Genomic DNA, 21,292 nt, shown 5'->3' on the forward strand with positions numbered 1-21,292 from the left:
TCTTTCACAATTTCCAACTAAATATTATCATCTGGGTTTCCTTCTTTGCGTTATTATACCGTCAGCCATATTGCTACAGAGGATTTATATAATTGATACGGACTAAACTTACCTCATTGAAATAACGGTTGTAGACACTTTGGACCAAATCCGTTTGAGGAAATTTGGAGTCGATCTAGAGGTGCCCGTCCGTCTGTCTGGCTGGAACGCAAGATAACTCTCGAAGGGAGTATGCGATTTGGCCCAAACTTGGTACGTCGTAATATTATTAACAAACTTAGATCGAGTTCGGAGATGGGCAATATCGGTCTATTCTGGCACCTTCCTCACAAACGGCCGAAATTAAAAAAAAAGAGAAAAGAAAATCAATTTTTGTGCAAACTTTGCCAATCCAATTATTTTTATCAGTTCTAGGTCAGGTAAGGAAATGAACACTAGCGGTCCAACCCATCAAGTACCTCTCCACAAAGGGTTAAAATTTTAAATAAAAAATAAATCTTACAAAATGTGAAATAAGCTTCCATTTATTTTCCAATTTAACACATTACAATATTTTCATCAACTCAAGATCTGGTGTGAAGATGGGATATATCGGTCCACTGCTTCTGGTACCTCCCCCACAAAGGGTCGAATTTTTGGGTATCCCTGAAGCTCATAAAACGCGAAATTATCAACCGATTCTTTTCAGACTTTACATATCTCAATATTTCTATCAACAGCAGTTCTGTTATAAAGATTGTAAAAATCGGACCAGCTCTTCAGGTACCTCCCCCACAAAGGGTCAAAGTTTTAAATAACCAAAACGATTATAAAATCAGAAATAAGCATCCGGTTCTCTTCATATTTTACACATTTAAACATTTTTGCTCCCGCAAGATCTGGTGTGAAGATGATAGATATCGACCCATCCTTTCTGCTACCTCACCCACAAAGGGTCACAATTTCCCACACTTATATCTCTCATAACTTGCGAAATAAGTCGGCGATTCATTACAACTTGGTATATCTAATAATTGCTCTCAACCAGAAATCTGATATGAATATGGAATTTGACGGAATTTATGGTTTGCATAAAATGGAAAATTTTTTAATTTTTATACCCACCACCTTGAAAAGAAAAGACGGACATCATTAAATCGACTTAGAATTTTATGCTGAGTATGAATATACATATACTTTATGGGGTCTACGACGAATACATGGTTGCCCATATTCCGTACGAGCCAGTGTTGAGAAGTCCCCAAGAACATCCCAAAAATGCCGTTTTCAGCAGTTGAGCATGGCTCGGTCCACTTTACAACGGATTATTTGCATTGATTTGCATTTGTTCCCGTACAAAATTCAATTGCCGCAAAGAATGTTGCCTGCGGACAAGCCTCGTCGATTGGAATGGGCCCAAAGGTCCGCCGAATATGGGCAACCCTGTATCTAATAATTTCTCTCAACCAGAAATCTGATATGAATATGGAATTTGTCGGAATTTATGGTTTGCATAAAATGGAAAAAATTGTAATTTTTATACCCTCCACCTTGGGAAGAAAAGACGGACATCATTAAATCGACTTTGAATTTTTTTTTAGACTTCTGTCTGTCTGTTGAAATCACGATACAGCCCACGTTATTTAACGTAGAGCTTCAAAATTTGGCAGAACAACTTGTATTGTGTCTAGGATGGTTGGTATTAAAAATGAGATGAATCTCTCTACGTTTTGGAATAGCCGTCATATAGCGGTATCTCCCGATATCCGATATTTTAGTGATTTTTGCCACATTTTTCCAAGGATTTGTCTAAAAATTGGTATTTGTTGGTTATAATGGATTCTAGGTCCGAGTTTTCTTTTAGCGCAAACTATAACTATACCCACCGATTAAATTTGTCCACCAAAATTATCCTGGCATTGTTAGCAGTAATGTTACCGAATGAACCACATACCTGAAATGCAATGATTCCAAGGAACTTAAGTGCGAAAATTTAAAATTTAGGTAACTTTGCGATGACCTTCTCTTCTAATTTTAATTCTACTTTTCGAATCTGCTGAGTTGTTTCCTGAAATAATTTTTTTGTGTTGCCCAGTGTAATAGGCCTTCTTTTTATTTTTTTCAGATGCTGTGATGTAGACCCATGTTATTGACATGTCTTTCAAAACTTTTCTTTTATCCACACCAATTTGTTATTGTTTTTCTCTGTTCTTTTTCTGTGTTCTCTGTGACAAATTTTTACCTACCTCAAAAGGCCAAATATCATCAGCCCGTTTCCCTTGACCACATAACAAACGATTGCCAAACATCTAGAACAACAGTCAAGCACCTCCATTCACCGCCCAACACCCACCCCACCCCATCCCACTCATTGTCGATTCGTACACATGTTCCAAACACTCCAATACATGGCAGTCAACCATGGAAAATGTCATCATTTCATTTCCACACATTTCGCAAAAGAAAATTTATGCAAATAAACAGAAATGTAACAAGCAAAGAAAGTGCTGAGACAGACATAGATGGGTTGGGAGGGGAAGGTGGAGGAGGGTGTGCATAATCGACAACACAGTGGAGAAATGTGGAAAATAATTGTAAGTTGAAACGTGCTTTGAGAAGTCAAAAAACCAGTTTGTTTGCCTGGTAGATATATAACCTTAGTAAATCGCCGTCTAGGTGTCGAGTTAGACGGAAGCATTTCCTCAATTTCTAATTTCAAAGATGTTTTGCATTTCCAAAATTGACAAAAAATTATGATGAAGTAAAAATTTTTTATAAATTATAAGGATTTTTAGTAGATTTGGCTTTACAGTTCTTCATAAAATTCTACCAAAAAAATATCGGATAATAATTTCATACTTTATGCGAACTTGGCACCATTTTTGTGATAAAGTAAATGCTGGAAAAAGTTGGAGGCCATTGTATTCTAAATTAAGCGAGATAGAATTGTATTGAGCCAAGGTTGGACAATATCTTGTTCTCCAAAGGCATTATAAGAGTTATTTTTATACCCTCCACCATACATAGTACGGAGGGCATGTTAAGTTCGTCATTCCGTTTGTAAATCATCGAAATAATAATTTTAGACATAACAAAGTATATATATTCTTGATCAGCGTAAAATTCTAAGACGGAATTGTCCGTCCGTCGGTAGCAGTCTTTTGTCTGCAGGCAGATCAAGTTCGAAGATGGGCTATATCTGTCCACGAAATCGTTTAGCCCCAATATAACGGTAGTACAAATATTCGGTATTTTAAGGTTTGTAGCCAGATTTTGCAATGAAATTTTCTGAAAATCCACAAAAGGAGTTTCTTCTAAGCACTTTAGCCCCTGGAAAAGAAATCTCTATATATCGTATAGCCCACATACATCGGTATCCCCATAAAATCGATATTTTTACGATTTTAGGTACAAATATTTACCAAAGCTGTTTGAAATTTCGTATTTGAAGTTCCTAATAGGGACTACAGTCTATGACAGAAAATTGTAATTTTTATACCCTCAGCCATATGGCTACAGAGGGTATATATCATTTGATACGGTCAAAACGTGCCTAGTCGAAATGACGGTTTTAGACCCTAACTCTCTTTGGACCGAATCCGTTTCAGATGTCTAGCGATGTCCGTCCGTCTGTCTGGCTGGCTGGTGCGCACGATAACTCTTGAAGGGAGTATCCGATTTGGTCCAAACTTTGTACATCGTAATATTTTTGTTAAACTTAGATCGAGATCGGCAATATCGGTCCACTCCTTCTGGCACCTCCCCCACAAAAGGTCGAAATTTTCAAAAAAATATTTTCTGCACAGAAATAGAACCGATAATCCGATCTTGCTCCAACTTTGCAAATCCTAATATTTGTGTCAGTGCTATTTAAGATACGAAAATGGACAATATCAAGTACCTCCCCCACAAAGGGTCGAAATTTTGAATAATTACAACTCTTATAAAATGTGATATAAGAGTCAGATTGTCTTCAAATTTCACACAACCGAATAATTTTATAAACCAAGGTCTGGTGTGAAGATGGAATACATCGGTCCACTTCTTCTGGTATCTCCCCCACAGAAAGTCAAAATTTGAATATTCATGAAACCTATTAAACACGAAATTAGCATCCGATTCCATTCGGCACATCTCAATATTTCCATCAACACATGATCTGTTATAAATGTGATAGAGATGATAAGAACATTCCTTCTACAAAGGGTCAACGTTTTTAATATCCAAAACCATCATAAAAACCAATATAAGCATCCGGTTCTCTTCAAATTACACAAATCACAATATTTTTAATAACCCAAGGTATGGTGTTAAGATGGAATATATCGGTCAACTCCATCCAGTTCCTCCCCCACAAAGGGTCAAAATTTTGAATAATTATAACTTTTATAAAATTTGTCTTCATATGTCACGTATCCCATTATTATATACCAACTCAACATCTAATGTGAAAATGGGACATATCGGTTCACTTCTTCTGGTACCTCCCCCACAAAGTGTCAAAATTTTAAATGTCCCTGAAGTTCATTAATCGCGAAATTAATATCCAATTCCATTCAGACTTGCTACATATCAATATTTCTAATAGCGGGTCAAATTTATGAATAATTATATCTCCCACAAAATGTGAAATAAGCGGCAGATTCTTTTCAAATTTCACATGTCCCAAAATTGTTTGTTATACAAGATCTGATGTGGAGATGAGTTATGTCGGACCTAAATTTAAAAAATTATATTTCTCATAAAATACGAAATAAGCATCCCATTACCTTCAAATGTCATATATCCCAATATTTGTACTAACTCAAGTTCTGTTGTGAAAATTATAGATATCGGCCTACTCCTTCTTGTACCTTTCCCACAAAGGTTTACAAATTCGCAATTGTTTTTGTTCTCTTAACGAATAAGAATGAGGTATTTGCATATATTTTTTCTCCTTTTTGCTATGTTACGCTTGTTTGTTTTGCTGCAGTTCTAGATTGAATAAAAAATTATAAAAATTATATAAAAAAATTTTGTTTTTAATAATTCTTTATTCCAAAATGGCATGTGTAGGCCAAATTAATATTTGTCGGTAAATATTTCATCCAAATATTTTTGCCAAACATAGACCAAGTTTGAAGATGGGTCATATCGGGCAAACAAAAAATAAGTTTCTCACAGAAAGCAAATAAATAATCTGATTACAATATCTATCCGCTTCCCCTAACTAAGCGTCGAAATTTTGAATAAACATAACTATTGAAAGATTGAAAATTAATTACAAATAGCTTGTGTATTCTTATAGTTTTGTCAATGTTCAGATATGAGGAAAAGATGGGCCACATTGGTTCTCTCCTCTGGCACCTTTTCCCAAATATTCAAAAAAAAAAAAAAAAATTAAAAAAGTTATAAACCTCAAATAAATCGTACATCGTAATATTTGTATAAAACTTAAGTCAAGTGCGAAAGGCCCACACTTTCTGCTACCTCTCCCGCCGCAAGGTCAACATTTTTGAATATACAACTTATAATGCGCGAAATTATTCACCGATTCTCTTTAAAAAAAATACACAATAAAATATTTCTGTCAACACTATATCTAGATCAAAAATATTGACCCACCACTAGTGGGACCTTCCCAAAAAGGTCATAGTTTTGAAACGGGAGGGAAATAGTAACTTTAAACATGGGAAATTGTTGAATAAACGCCACACTATCATAAGATTTGAAATGAATTAAAAATAGTTTGAGTATTCTTATATTTTTGACAATATTCAGATACGAGGGAAAGATGGGGTATATTGGTTCTACCCTATTGGTACCTCCCCTCTAAAAAATTCTAAATATTAAGTTATAAAAGCTATAAACCTCAAATAATTCTTAAGGAGTTTTCAATTTGGTTGAAACTTCGTACATCGTAATATTTGTGTCAAACTTATGTCAAGTGCGAAAGTCGGCAATACAGGCTCTCGCCACTTCTATACATATACACTACCTCTAGTGCCTTCCCCACAAAAGGTAATAATATTGAAAAAGGGGAAAATAATAATTTTAAACATGAGAAATTTGTGTCAAATTTTCTTTAGACTTCACACATTTCAGATTTTCTGGCACTATCAGGTATCAAGGTTAAATTTTACTACCTACCCTACAGAAGATCAAAGATTTAAAAAAGCAGGTAGCAGGCAGCAATGCAGGGTATTTGTTTGCAGCATGCTAAAGGAAACGTGATAGAACTATAGCTCCCCTTACTGATCTGTATAGAATCACATTCAGATTCGATTTATGCACGTCCGTTTGTCCATTGTTTATAAGCAAAGTCAGGTCGCTTTTGTTATCCACTCATGATAAAAAGTTATTTTTCTACCGATGGTCCAAGTAATCGGTTCGGATTAGATCCCATATATATTTCCCCCCAATTTCTTATTTATTTTCACCAAATTCGTTCTATCTGACTGCTGAGTCCAATTTTTTTATTTTTCAGTTACCAATCGGTTCAGACATTGTTATAGCTCCCATTTATATCTATTATTCGATCTGATATTTAAATCACTCATACTCATATCAATCCAATTAGGCACAATAAAAATAATAAATCCACTAAAATTTGGCGAAATCGGTTGAGATTTAGATATGGCTCTCAATTCTATTTATATCGAAACTGAGGTTAGTGATGCACCAAGCCTTTTCAAAATAATAATACAGGGTGAGATGAAAAAAACTGCAACCAACTTCAGACTGCTGTCATTTCCAAGCCACTCGTCCGACAGCAGTTAAAATTATTCCAGTGACAACTCATTACATTGTTTACAAGCTTACAAAAGCATTTTGGTGAGAATTTTCCAAAAAATTCTCGACTTTTGTTCTATCTCCTTGAAATTATTAAAAGCAGTGTTTTGTCTTGCTTTAGAAAATTCTCCCACAGTGCCACCCACCAGTTTGCCACCCATAACCGACGAAAGAAAGAAAGTTCCACTTGTTTTGCAGTTTGTTTTGTTATTTTAATTCGGTATTAAAATGTCTTTATGTAAATTGCCGTAACATGTCCATTGACATATAAATTCTCTTATACATGTGTAAATTATATACACACACATACGTGTGTATATCACTGTAAATGTCTTGGATTATATGGTCATTTATATACGAAGAAAAAGAAACATACACATGTATAAGAAATGGCAAATTGTATGTGTGTGAGGTTGTAGGTGTGAATGACAAATGCATGTTTTAGAATTCCAGCGATGGATAAGGTCAATGTTTGTTTTTCTACATGGGGGGGCCCTCCTCAAAGCATTAGTCACATGGGACCAAAATACGAAAAGAACAAAAAACAACAACGACCACAAATACGACAATAACATTACAACTTTACTAGCTGTTGACATTAACATGGTTTGAAGAAAAGAAAAACCAGTAAGAAAAGTCGGGCGGGCCGACTATATGATACCCTACACCATAATGCGTATTTAGTAGAGCTTCCGTAAAAAAAAGGTTAAATTGGGAATTTATGTGAAGTAGATCATATCAACTATGAACCTTATTTGAATCCATATCATGGTATAATTTGGGAACTATAGCCTCCTCTGAATCGATTTTCAACAAATTTGACAGCGGATTTGGACCCTCTAGTACCAAATAACATCGCTGTATGGTGCATGATATGACTTCGATATCTTAAAAATATTTATTGGAGCAATAGATATTCGTTTGAATATGAAAAAATCTATCTAATTTGGGCTGATATTACATACACCGTAGAATCGGATCAAGAAGAAGTATATCGAAGGTATATAAAACAAGTAAAAAAACCTAAAGTTCGGCCGAGCCAAACTTTTAATACCCTCCACCTTAGGGTGTAGGAAACATTAGATGAAATGTGGCAAAAACCATTAAAATGCCGAATATCGGGAGGTACCGTTATATGGGGGCTATACCAAAACGCGGACCTACACATCCAATATTTCGCCAAAGGAGCTAGAACCCATTATGACCTACAAATACCAATTTTCAGACAAATCCGTGAAAAAATGTGGCAAAAATCTTCAAATTAGCAAACAACGAGATGAACCGTTATATGCGGACTATACCAAAACGCGGACCTATAATTACAATGACTCACCACACGAACTGGGACCCATTATAATCTACAACTACCAATTTTCAAACAAATCCGTACAAAAATGTGTCAAGAATCATCAAAATACCGAATATTGGGAGGTACCGTTATATGGGGACTATATCAAAACGTGGACCTATACATACAATGTTTCGCCACACGAACTAGGACCCATTATGACCAACAAATACCATTTTTTGGACAAATCAGTGAAAAAATGTGACAAAAACCATTAAAATACCGAATATTGGGAGGTGCCGTTATATGGGGGCTATATCAAACCATGGACTCATACATGCAATGTTTCGCCACCGGAGCTGGAACGTATTATGACCTACAAATACCAATTTTCAGACAAATCCGTGAAAAAATGTGGCACAAATCATCAAAATACCGAATATCGGGAGGTACCGTTATATGGGGACTATACCAGAACGTGGACCGATATATCTCATTTTCAATACCAACCATCCTAGTCAGAATACAAATTGCTCTGCTAAATTTTGGGATTCTGCGTCAAATAATGGGGGCTATATCGTGATTTCAACAGACAGACAGACGGACAAACAGAAGGTCAGACAGACAGACGGACATGGATAAATCGACTTAGAATGTTATGCTGATTATGAATATATATACATTATGGGGTCTACGACGAATATTTAAGAATGTATAAAAACTGAACCGATCTCGATAAACTTTAGCAGAAGTTTTTTTTAGCAGTATCTGATGTCTGGTATGAAATATCCATATCGAAGAGTGAATATTACGTTAACATCAAATCGGAAAACATATATATGGTAGCTATATCTGAACCGATTTTTATCAAATTTGAAGTACTTATTTCTAGGATGAATTCAGTCGGATTTGCCAAGACTCACTCTATTTGGGCTGATATTAGCCCTTTGGTGCAAAATAAACCTTATATCGGATAAAGACATATGTGTGGGAGCACTCATAAAGTCTTTGAGTGCTGATAAGATCTCTGACGACTTATGACATTCGCGGCGACTTCTGAAGAAATGGGAGACGTCTATTATAGCCAGTAGAGAGGCTCTGACGACTTTGTGAATATTTGTGATGGCTTTTGGTAACGATTTTGGAATTTTTTGACATCTTCTAAAACCTGCTAAACCTATGAAGATTTCACCTTAGGGATTGGTGACTTTTTAATATATTATGGCATAACTCTGCGAAAATTTCTTAAGTCTATCGTTACTTTTAAAGCCTGTGACGACTTTACATGTTAATAACATAACAACATAAGACTTTTGACATAAGACTTCTGTGAAAAAAATCAGAGGTTTGGTGCGACGTCTGGAATCGGGGATGACATTTGGAGTCTGTGAAGATCTCTGAAGTCTATGGCGTCTTCTGTGGTCGGTGCTGATTTCTGAAGTCTAAAGTCTTTGACTACTGATAATGACGACTTCTGAGGAAATGGAAAATGACTTTTATAATCATCAGCGGTTTTGAAGGCTATGACGACTTTTGAAGTTGTTGACAACTGCTGATGCCCGGTGATGTCTTTACTTTTATTTGAACTTATATTTTTACTTTAAAACAAGGCTAGGCAAAGAGTATCCCTTGGGATATCTGTGTTCACCAACACAATTGTAAAAAATAAATTGTTTTGAATTTTCTGTCAAATTGGTTTTTGGAGAATATTTAGTTTTATTCGAGCAGTCGATGGAGAAGGTGCTGTCGGATATTTTTATGAATACACCGTAAGAAATATTGGATCACATAAATATATCTTACTACATACTTGAAACAAATAATTCCGAAATTTAAAAAATTACAACTATTAAGATTTATATACTTGATTGATTTATTTTTGACAGAATTTGTATAAAGAGGGAATTCATTTTATATTGACCGACAAATTAATTGTCCTTCTAAAGTAGTAGATATTTTCATATCCCCGATTTCTATGAAATGTCATGGACAGTCTTAGTCAATTTTAGGAAAAATAGCAAGATGCGACGTTTATAATTCTGTTTGTAATTCATAGAAATAATCTTTTAGAACCCAACGCAGGTTATGAATTTCTGATCAGCATAAAATTCTACGATTATTTGCGTATGTCAGCCTGTGGAAATCGGTATTACTTAGATGGTTAGCATGTTATATTCGAAATTATTAAACACAAATAACATCAAAATTATATAAAATTTCTGAAAATGTCAACTTATATATTTTTTTAATTTTAAAATGAATCATAATTGAAATAATTCTGCAAATATATCTTCGAATTGTCTGTCAAAATATTAATTTTTTACCAACAAAGTTGTTTTGAAAACAGAAAATTTTAAATTGAAAGATAACAAATTATTTCTCACTCTGTAAAGAGAGGCAAAAAACACTTGCAATATTTTGTTATTTCAAAACACATACAATCACAAAAATTTTTTGAGGCTCTCTGCCTTGCCCTGCTTTAAATCTCTGTCTGTCATGACTTTTGGAGTCTGAGACGGCCTTACAATTTAATAAGGACTTGATTTTTCTGACAAATTGAAGTTTGCGATGAGATCTGGAGTCGGGGATGACCTTTGGATTTTCTAAATATCATTGAATGAAGTCTATAGATCATTGATATGATTCTAAAGATCATTGATATGAAGTCAGTCTTTGAGAGCTGATGATATCTCAGTAGACTAATGAAGTCTGTGGCGACTTCTGAAGAAATTGGACACGACTCTTATAGCCAGCAACGGTTTTCCGGGGCTCTGATGACCTTCCGAAATGTGGGATTATTTCTGATGGCTTTGAAGTGGCGAATTTGGAATTTTTTGGCGGCTTCTAAAGCATGTGAAGTCTGTGACGGCTTCTGATGTCTTTGAATCAGTAGATTTATATAGATCGTTGCGACTTTTAAAGAAATTACATTCTAACCTTCGATAATTGGCTATACCTGTGAAAATATCTCAAATCGATGAGATTGGATCCGATCTCGATAAAATTTGACAGAGGTATTTTTGCGCTCCATAAGTTATCCGGTACCAAATATCATTCTTGTGGAGTGCATATTGCGCATCTGAGGGGCGCAAAACCACAAATCGAATGAAACATATAAATGGGAGAAATAGCTATATCTGAACCGATTTTCACCTAATTTGAAGTATTTGCTTCTAGACTTAATTAGGTCGGAGGTGCCAAAATTCAGGTAATTTAGACTGATGTTGGTCATTTGGTGCACAAAAAAACCTGAAATCGGCATAAGATTTATAAGATATGTTTGGAAAATTTAATCTCAATCGGATAATACATGCGACCTGCATTTTGTTCACAAAAATACATGGGGAGACGGAATGGTATGCATAAATCGACTCAGAAATTGATTTTATGTAGATCCTCAATAGTAACTATAGGTCTATCGCGCTTCCTTCCCCATGTTACAAAGACACAAAGACATAATACCCTTACCAATAAGTGGTGTAGGGTATAAAAACACATAAGAGGAAGAATGAAGAACGTGTGAAGGTATGGGGACTGGCAAAAATTGAACCAGAAACCAAGTTAGCCTCGAAAAAGTGTAAATTGCAATAACATGCAACACCATGTTGCTGCTACGGCTGCAGCACTGCATTATTATTATTATGATATTGTTGTGGCCATTATGACGTTGTCGCACCATTTGTTGGTTTGGCGCTTTTCTCCTCTTCTAGCTGCTAGCCTGCTGGTGGCTGTCATTGCTCTTAAAGCCCGCCAGCAAAGAAATATTCAATGGCGTTGATGGACATTAAACCAAAACCGAATTAGACTTGGCCCTTGCCACTAAGAAACATTGTTGTTCTTGCTGTTGCTCTCTTTTCGGGGCAGAATATTGATGTCAATGTGAGCGTACATGGGATAATTGAATTCTGTTGAGTTCTTGTTGTTCTTGTTGCTGCTGTTGTTGCTTATAAATTTTGCTTTTTGATTAGTTATGACTTTTATGGCAGTTACCCCCGGCAGGATACTGCTTTGATGTCAATAAATTATTCAATAAAAAAAAAATTTCGCAATAAATTTCACTTGTTTTTCTGCAGGAAGAGAAAGAGAGTGAGAAAGGGAGAGAGACAAAGGCAGAGAGAGAGTTCAAAAAGAATTATGACAGTATTTAATAATAACGACATTATTAAATAATGGAACTTCAATGTAAGCGAAATTAATGGAAGGCCATTTAAGGAACATAAAAGTGAGTTGTAAAAAGCGCTATGGGGGAAGAAGTGTATGTATGGTCCTTAAATTGTATAGAAGCGGGATGAATTGTATAAAAGTGGATAATTGTTGCAATAAATCTCCTGCTGGCCTGCTATAAATATAACAAGATGTAAATGAATTCTACAGAGAAAATATATGATTTATTTATGGAAAACAATAGAAAGATAATTTGTAAGTGAGAAACTTTTATTTCATCCTTTGTAGAAAATCCTTTGTAGTCTTTTGATAATCAGGGGCATACTAAAAGTGGTAAGAAACCAGATAAAAAGTATCAATCGTTTTTGCCGACAGTTGTATGCCCTTTGCCAATGTTCGATTATTTAAATATATTTTGACTTCTGCTGATCTGATTATTCAAATTGTTAGCTCCTATGAAGTAGGTTCGGAAGGAATGGGCCAAAATATTGTCCAAATATCGGTATGGGTAAAATTACAAGAAAATCTAACATTTATATCCAATTTTATGCGAATTCCACTTTCATTTCGGATTTCTATTTGAGAGAAATAATTATAGATAACAAGTTTTAATGAATCGCTGACTTGTTTCTCAAGTTATGACAGATATAAGTATTGGAAATTGTTACCCCTTTGTGGGTTTAGGCACCAGAAGGGGCTGGCACATATATATCATCTTCACAACAGATCTTGAGTTAGCAGAAATATTTAAATGTGTGAAATTTGAAGAGAGTTGGATGCTTATTTCGCTTTTTTGAGCGTTTTGTATTTAAAAGTCTTGAGTCCTATATGGGGAAGTACCAGAAGAAATAGGGCGATCCATCTTTATAACAGATCTTGTGTTGATGGAAATATTGAGATGTAACAAGTCTGATGGGCACCAAATGTTAATTTCACGTTTTTTTTTTTTTCATTGTTATTCAAAATATTGACTCTTTGTGGGAGAGGTACCAGAAGGAGTGGACCGATATATTTCATCTTCAAAGAAGATCTTTTGTTAATAGAAGTAATGGAATATGTTTATTTTAAAGAGAACCGGATGCTTATTTCGCATTTTATAATCGTTTTGGTTATTCAAAATTTTAACCCTTTGTGGGGGAGGTACCAGAACGAATGGTCCGATCTCTACCATCTTTATAACATCTTTATATATCAGATCGTTGATGGACGTATTGAGATGTCCGAATGGTCTTAACAAAATCGGATGTTAATTTCGTCTTTTATGGGCTTCATGAATTTTCAAAAATGTTGACCCTTTGTGGGGGGAGGTACCAGAAGAAGTTGACCTATATATTCCATCTTCACCTTGGATTAATACATATATTTTGATGTGCAATTTGAAGCTAATCGGACTCTTACATCACATTTTATAAGAATTAAAATTATTCCAAATTTTTACCCTTTGTGGGGGAGGTACTTGATGATGTAGACAAATATTGTCCATTTTCGCACCTGACCTAGCACTGATGCAAATATTAGGATATGCAAAGTTGGAGCAAAATCGGATTATTCGTTCTCTCCCTCTGTGCATTAAAGTATTTTCTTTGAACATGTTGACATTTTGTGGGGGAGGTACCAGAAGGAGTTGGCCGATATTGCCCATCTCCCAACATGATCTAAGTTTGACAATAATATTGCGATGTACCAAGTTTGGATCAAATCGGATACTCCCTTCGAGAGTTTCGCGCGCAGCAGCCAGCGAGACAAATCGGATTATTCGTTCTCTTTCTGTGCAGTAAAGTATTTTCTTTGAACATGTTGACATTTTGTGGGGGAGGTGCCACAAGGAGTGAACCGATATTGCCCACATCCGAACACGATCTAAGTTTGACAATAATATTGCGATGTACCAAGTTTGGATCAAATCGGATACTCCCTTCGAGAGTTTCGCCCGCAGCAGCCAGCGAGACAAACGGACGGACGGACGGACATCGCTAGATTGACTCCAAATGTCCTGAAACGGATTTTGGGTCTGTTTTGATGAGGCACGTTTTGGTCTTATCAAATGATATATACCCTCTCTAGCCATATGGCTGAGGGTATACGGAATAGGAGTTAAATGTGCCGAAAATGTGGTATAGATGGGCAAAAATCGAGCATTGGCTACAACAAACCAAGATGTGTAATTTGCCTAGAAGTTGGTCAAAAGGTATAAACCATTATATCTGTGCAAGTGCATACTGCAGCAGTACCCACAAATATACTCTAAATAAACCTTGTAAGATGTTGCCAAGCCCGAGGTCTGAGATCTTGCGAGAAGTATAAAAAGGTTGGAAAGTTCACATCCATATATCTATTAACTTCCACATATTTTGTTCCCCTATAGATTAAAGATCTTCTTCTATAGTTTGAATAACTTTGCAAAGATTTTCTATAGATTGAATGCCCTCCACAAATTTTTAATAAAAAAAAAAACTAAAAATAAAAACCTCTCATTCATCTTGTGTAGTTAAAGTGCCCTTCGGAGGACATCTTTGGATGTAAGACCATTTAAAGGTATTCTATAGATAGAAGACTCTCCACAGGTCTTCCATTTAAAGGACTTCTATAGTTCACAATAAAAATCCCTTTCACAGGATCCTATATCTAAATGGCTGATGATTCTTCAAAAGAACTCAATATAAAGAAATCACAAAGGGCTATTTTTAAATAGAAGACACTTCAAAGTTATTCTGTAGATAAAAAGCCTTTCCACAGTCCATACATCAGTAGTAGATGGAAGACTAACTATAAGTTTTCTTAAGATAGAAAACCACAGCTCAATGGTTCTTTAAATGTTCGGTTCTTTAAAGGTTCACCAGTTCCTAAAGGTATGAGTGATTTTATAAATTTTATATCACTCATACGCAGAGAATTTTCATACAAACGGACGGAGATCACGGAACTAGAAGGAATGCCCTCCCCAAGACTTCTATTTATAAGAATTTGCCCTATGATTTTTTTATCGAGACAAAATCTTTGCTGAATGACGTTTGACAAACTTAAACTTAAAAACTTAAAATTAACAAAACATCATTTTATCATATCATATTAATTGGAAAATGTCAAAAAATATTGAAGGATGGGAACTTTCCCCATCTCTAAGGGTACATTGCGAGGGAAATGTTCAAAACGCCGATACACGTGTCGTTTATACTTAGTTTTGTTTTCATAATTTGTGGAGTTTTTCCTCTAATTATTTTTGTGTTGAACACGATTTTGTATCGCCAATTAGATTAAATTATTCCATGCAATCAATATTTCCAGAATATTCATCTATATTTATAGAAGCAAATTATGCTGAATTCTAGTTCTTGGAATTTATTTACGCCTCTGTGTTGTTGGCTGACCAAAATCAATTGTGAATTCATTCAAAGCTATAATTTCACCCCGAAAAATACTTCTGCTCTATTTCACCAGAAATTACTCAAATTTGTTTAGCAATGCTTTCCTCCTTCGATTCCTGCGAAAAGGATTTTGAATGCGATGCGCGATGAAAACCAAGTAAATAAAAATGTTTACCTTTGGCGCTCCCCATTTGCCATAAATAACAAAAAAAAATATTATCCTTTACCTTCTTGCTAATTATTCTGGCCAAATACACCCCGGGGATAATTTGAGTGGAACAAATAATAAATATTTATTAGTTGTATTTATTACTTCAGCTTGAAAGAAACAAAAAAAAAACTGGGGCACTCATCGTCATGGGGGCAACTAAAATAACTGGAGGTTAGAGGAGTGGAAGGATGTTTGGCATTCGTATTCGCAGGCGAATGATTGAAAGTTAGGTGAAATGTTGGTTATTTACAAATCATCAATGTTAATGATTTTGTCAGGGGCGTAGCTAGAATTCTTTATGGCACTTTTGGTTATTTTTTCTTGGCACCAAAAAATGGTGGGTGGTTTTGGATCTACTTCCTTTTTTCTGAAACTGTATAGAAAATATTTATTTTTTTTTTGGCTCCCAAAAATGTTTGTCCCTTCCATCATCTGCGTCCGTGTCTTCCACTCCATTGCGAATTCTTCACTCATAACTTGGCCAATATTTCAATATTATTTATTTAACTGGAATTTATGAATGTTAATTCATCTTTCCCTGCAATGTTCTGTGTACCGTAGCAATTTATGATGGATATTTTGGTATTTATTCTTAGAAAATGCCAACCCTCACGAATATTTATGAGAGGTGGAATTATTTGTAGGTTAGCAAAAAGAAAACAAATTCCAAATAAATTTTGATACCCTACACCACAAGGTGGTCAGGGTATTATGTTTTTGTGTATTTGTTTGTAACAGGCAAAAGAAAACGAGATAGACCCATAGTTCCTTTTGATGATCTGCATAGAATCACATTCTGAATCGATTTACGAATGGCCGACCGTATGTCATGTATTTTTGTGAACAAAGTACAGTTCGCATTTACTACCCTATCCAGGTGAAATTTTGCACAGTTCATTTGTCTGGCCCAATGACGAACCCTATTGAAATTGGAGATAATCGGTCAAAATTTAGATGTAGCTTCCATATATATCTTCGTCCGATTTGCCTTTTATTGTGCACCAAACGTGTAATATCAGTCCGAATAGTATGGAATTTTGCACATACAACCAAATTAGTCTTGAAAATAAGTATGCCAAATTTGATCGAAATCGGTTCAGATATAGCTATAGCTCCCATATATATTGGTCATCCGATTTGTTATATTTGTCCTCCGCAGCCGTAATATGCACTCTGTAACAACAATATTTAAGGACATATATCAAATACAGCTCAGAAATACCTTTGCTAAATTTTATCGAGGTCGGTTCAGATTTGGATGTAGCTCTCATATATAACTTCGTCCGATTTACCTTTGATTGTGCACCAAACGTCTAATATTTGCCCAGATTGTATGAAATTTGGCACTTACGACTTAATTGAGTCTAGAAGGTGGTATGTCAAATTTGGTGAAGATCGGTTCAGATATAGCTATAGCTTCCACATATATTGTTCATCCGATATGTTGTATTTGTTACCCATAGTCGTAATATGCACTCCGTAACAACGATATTCAGGGAAATATATGAAATACAGCTCAGAAATATCTTTGCAAAATTTTATCAAGATCGTTCAGATTTGGATATAGCTCTCGTATATATCATATGGGTAATACATGTCCGAATTTTAAAGATACAAATGCTTCGGCATATTAAGTCTTTTGAACTTTAAATTATAATTATAATCGTAGCGTGTGTGATTGAATTCTCCCATAAAAACTTTTAATTATTAAGTGAAGCTCAACTAAATTAGCAAAGTGGTGTAGGGTATCATAAAATCCGCCCCGCCCGACTTTAGGACTTTCATTACTCGTTATATTTAAATTATAATTTAGAACAAAAAACTAAGCCTACTCGAAGAGTTCACCATGAACACGAAGAAATGTAAGCATGAGACAATTTGAAGCATTTAAAATACCTCAATAAAGGGATGGACCTTTAGGTGACACAACAAGAGATTAATATTTGAACTTATCAGTAAATTTGACAATGACGTATGATTTCGTTCTCCAATAAAATTACTCATACGTTCATAACAAAATAAATTACGAAAAATTGGATCGGCAAAGGTGCAAATCCGTTCCCTGACATTCTGAAAGGGAGCATCCGAATTGGTGTAACCTTGCCATTTTTTTAATATTTCTATCCGGCGTTGGAAAATGTTACAACATTGCTCCAACACATATGAAGGTTAAACCTTCACACATCGTGAATATGAGTAAAATAGACCCACTTTTCTGGATTTTTGAAGAAAAATAGTGGAAATATTTTAAAAACATGAAAACATGTTTTTTTTTTTTTTTTAATCAATTCAAGAACTTCTAATAATAATACTAATCTATATAAATGGTGAAACTTTTAAGTATATTTTCACAGGGTACAATTGGACGAGTATGCTAAATGTGAATAAATCATTTGTGTCTCGTACTATCGCTCGTTACCGTGATACGGGTAGCGTAGCCCATCGTCAAGGAAGTGGACGAAAGAAAACAGCAACATCAGCAGAAATGGTTCGCAAAGTAAAGAAGCGACTTGATTGAAACCCACGTCACTGTGGCCGAAAAATGGCTCGTGAGCTGAACATATCGCAATAAGCGATTCGGCAAATATTAAAAAAAGAGCTCGGGGTTAAGCCATTGACGATTTTGGGTAGAATATTTGCCGAAATTGTTTGAAATTTCGTATTTGAAGTTCCTAATAGATTTTAACTTCAATATTCACCTGATTTTTTTTTTTTAAATATCGTATTTGAATATTGTAATGGCTTATGACAAAAGTTGCCTATGCAGATCCACGTCTTCGTATAGACCCCAATATAACAGCTTTTTCGGTGAAAATTTCCAAATTGGTTCCAAATGTTGGAGGGTATTCAGAGTTCGACACGGTCGAACTTACCGCTTTTTTACTTGTTTCCTTTAACAGTGTTATATATAGATAATATTCCGCATTATTCTTCATCTATGTACATTCTGTGAAAAGTTTTTGATTAAAAATAATTGATTCCACTTGATTTATGCAAAAGTACAAAATAAATTGTCATAACATAAAATTCTTTGAATTTTCAACCAATGATAACTACTTAGTCAATTACGCACACACACACAAATACATCTCTCATAATGTTATGATGATGCACTGTCAAGTGCACGCACACATACATTTATCTCTCTCTCCGTCTGATTTCGTTTTTTCAATTACTGATTGTGTGCATAGCATAAGGATATACATATGTATGTATGCTGATAAGGACATGTGTATGTGTTCATAAGGACATGTGTTTGCTTGTGCGTGTTTGTATGTGTTTTACACAATTCAAAACATAAATTGTTGTTATGAAAATGACACATTTAATAAAAGTTTGAAAATGGTTATTGTTTGGTTGGTTGGATGGTTTGGTTCGTTGGCGGTTAAGTCTTTACCACCGGCAGCAGCCTCCATCACTACCCCAAACCAGCAGCCAACAATGTCAGTGTCATCAACCACGCAACAATGCCATAGAAAGTTCTCCGAACACAATCGTGGAAACAATCAAAACCAAAGCAGAAAATAAACGAGAGAACAAACGAACGAATGTCATTGTCATAGATAGTCTGACACAAATTTTGATAGATTTGTTATCAACCAGTCCGTCCGTCCGTCACACCGACCGTACAAGAAATGTCAGTTGCCTTGAATGTTGTACAAATGTGGGATAATGGTGTGGTTGTGTCGCAACCAAGTTGTATGTTATTTCTGAATGTGATTGCACATACGAACATATGTCTTTTGATATGAAATTAACCGTTTAACATAAATTAAATTTATAAATTCTAGACGAAGCATTGGTCAATAAAGTTCCTAAATAAAATAAGTCAGGAAGTCCTTAAAATTCTTTATGTTCGATATGATGGCATGAAATCCCTGAAAACATTCTGAAAATCGATGATTATTTGCAAGGAAGTTTTTTCCCAAATTCCTTGGAAACATTCTCAATTTCTGTCCAGAGGTAAGTCGTCGATCATTTATAACAATCATATGCGCTCAAAATGTTTAGTTTTTATTATTCTCAAAGGTCGGTAAAAATTTTCAAAAAATCCACTATCTTTAAAAAAGTCTTAATATTGGTCAAAAGTCAAACCAAGTAAATCAGGAAGTCCTTAAAAATATTATTACAAAATACACGATATGGAATGATGTCCTTAAAAATATTTTGGAAAAGCGGTATTTATGTGCAATAAATATTAATTTCTTGGAAAAATCCTCAAAAAACTTGAAAATATTCCTTCAAAATCCACCATTTTCCTTAAGGCGACACTTGAATATAATTTCTTAAAAAATTCACGATTTTCGCCAAAGAGCTCCTTAAAAATAAGCAATATCTTCCACGATTTTCGCCAAAGCGTTAAAAAAAATGAGGATAGAAATATTCCATAAAAAGTCTTTAAAAAAAATTTTCTTTGAAAATCCATGTTTTGCGGGAGATATTTGAGAAATGTGCCTAAAAAAAAGCGAGATTTTCGTTTAGAGACCCTTAAAAATTGTCTTAAAATGTATGATATTTTTCGTTAGGCTGGGCTTAGAGTATAATAAAGAAAGTAGTTTTTTGCCTGAAAATCTTATAAATATTCTTAACAAATCCACGATTTTCGGTAAGGACATTTTTGAAAAAATTCCTTTGAATATTTACGAATTTTAGTTAAGAAGCGATTTTTAAAATTTCTTATAAAAATGCACGATACTATATATATAAAATAGATTTTTACAAAAAAATCTTAAAGATATTCTAACATACCCAGTATTTTTGATTAGGTGGTCCATGAAGACATGCTTTAAAAGCTTCTTCTGTTTTTGTTCAGAAAGACAAAATTGTCGATTTCGATCTTTGTTTTGGCAGACCAAGCAAAATATATTCTTTAAAATATCACGATTTTCCGCAAGAGGTCTTTTAATTTTTTTATACCCTCAGAGGGTATATATCATTTGAAACGGACAGAACGTCTCTTTGATCTCTTTGGTCTCTTTGGACCAAATCCATTTCAGGACATTTAGAGTTGATCTGGCGATGTCCGCCCTTCCTACCGTCCGTCTGTCTGCTTGGTGCGTACGATAACACTTTTTAGTTCGAACTTTGGTAAATCGTAATATTATTATCCAACTTAGATCGAGTTTGGAGATGGGTAATATCGGTCCACTCCTTCTGGAAATCGAATTTAAAAAATTTTGCTCCATTCCTTCTGGTACCTCCTCTACAAGGGGTCAAATTTTTGAATATCCATTAAGGTCATAAAACTCGAAATAAGCATCAGTTTTTTTATATTTCACATATCCCATTATTTCTACTACCATCAGGTCTGCTGTGAAGATGGGATATATCGGCGCACTCCTTCTGGCACCTCCTCCACAAAGGGTCAACATTTTGAATATCCACGAAGCTCATAAAACGCGAAACTAACATCCGATTCCAATCGGACTTGGCACATCTAAATATATACACCAAACCAAAATCTGTTATAAAGATGGTACAGATCGGACCACTCCTCCTGGTACCTCCCCCACA

General features: G+C 34.9%; 1 protein-coding gene across 4 annotated transcripts in view; it reads left to right on the forward strand.

Moving 5' to 3' along the window:
• The window catches only part of LOC101890401 (alpha-1,6-mannosyl-glycoprotein 2-beta-N-acetylglucosaminyltransferase), a 92,223-nt gene that overhangs the window by 35,922 nt on the left and 35,009 nt on the right, over positions 1 to 21,292 (forward strand). Inside the window, exon 3 of one of the 4 annotated variants that reach the window (XM_059118903.1) lies at positions 19,570 to 19,741. The exons of the other annotated variants lie outside the window; for them this stretch is intronic. The gene's annotated coding sequence lies outside the window, so the exon portion shown is untranslated. The remainder of the gene's footprint in view (positions 1 to 19,569; positions 19,742 to 21,292) is intronic. 4 annotated transcript variants of the gene reach the window in all.

The sequence above is a fragment of the Musca domestica genome, unplaced genomic scaffold (assembly GCF_030504385.1).
Source record: "Musca domestica strain aabys unplaced genomic scaffold, Musca_domestica.polishedcontigs.V.1.1 1, whole genome shotgun sequence".
In the NCBI taxonomy this organism is placed as follows: Eukaryota; Metazoa; Arthropoda; class Insecta; order Diptera; family Muscidae; genus Musca; species Musca domestica.